Genomic DNA, 1,106 nt, shown 5'->3' on the forward strand with positions numbered 1-1,106 from the left:
TCGGAAGAGCTGGTGACCATAAAGCTCGTTTGTCGACCAATAATTGCGCAGGCGGTTCAGAGAGCAGAGGCTGGTTGCAATCTCGAGCCCTATGTAGGCATCGATCTCGCGCAGTGTTATGACAGGGATCCCTTTTTCCGAGAGACGAGGGTTTAGCCACTGAAGCAGCGTATTACGAACGCTACGACTAAAACAAAAGTGCAAAGAGACCTAATATTCCCTTGGTTTGATACGCACACACCACTTTGGCCTCCTGCAGCAACGTGATGCGTCCATTTTGTTTGAGATTCTCGAGATACGCACGTCCAGCACTTGCAGCTTCTTCACTGATCGCATCTTCCTCCTCTGTTGCGACTTCTGGGTCTCTTGGCATGCTGCAGCCATCCAGTTCATCATCGCTCGAGTCGTCATGTTCTTCTGCGTCTGGAGATTCATCCAGGGTTCTCTCCCAGTCTGATAGACGCAGCTCGATATCCATAACTAGCACTTTGAGGTCGTGGAGAAATTTCTGTAATGCAAGTGCTGCAGCTGGTGGGGGTGGTGGTGGTGGTGGGGGGGGGGGTGGTCTCTAAAAGATTCGAAGCCCTAAGCACGTCGCCCAGCCTGAGGGTTTATTGAAGAAGAGATCTATTGGCCCTCTTAGAGACCCGGTAGGGGACTCGATCACAGCGTGCTACTGTGTGCGACTCTTGGGATGGTACTTTCAGCCAGTGACTGGGTGTATATAGGAGATTTAGAAGCCCAGATAGGGACACCAACTCTCAGGTCCCAAAGGGTTAAGGGTACGTTTAAGACTGAATGCATTTATAGGTAAGCTTAGTTTGGTTTTTAATACAAACTAGAAGTCACCTGTAGTAAAACTATGTAGAGATGCAATGATTGGCTCCTAGAGCCCCTGGTACCATGTACCAGGTATTACAAGAGTGACTTGGTCACTCTTCATGTAACTTGGGTACATTTGGGGTATGTACCCCGTTACATCCTCCCCCACTTAGGTTCGGTTTACCGACCAATCATAAGAGGGAGATAGAGTCCAAAATTCTCATTCTCTGAGTCGAAAGGGGTTCGACAAGCTACGGGGACGCGGCTGTGGCCCATTTCACAGT

The sequence above is a fragment of the Phytophthora parasitica genome (genome assembly GCF_000247585.1).
Source record: "Phytophthora parasitica INRA-310 unplaced genomic scaffold supercont2.166, whole genome shotgun sequence".
NCBI lineage: Eukaryota > Oomycota > Peronosporomycetes > Peronosporales > Peronosporaceae > Phytophthora > Phytophthora nicotianae.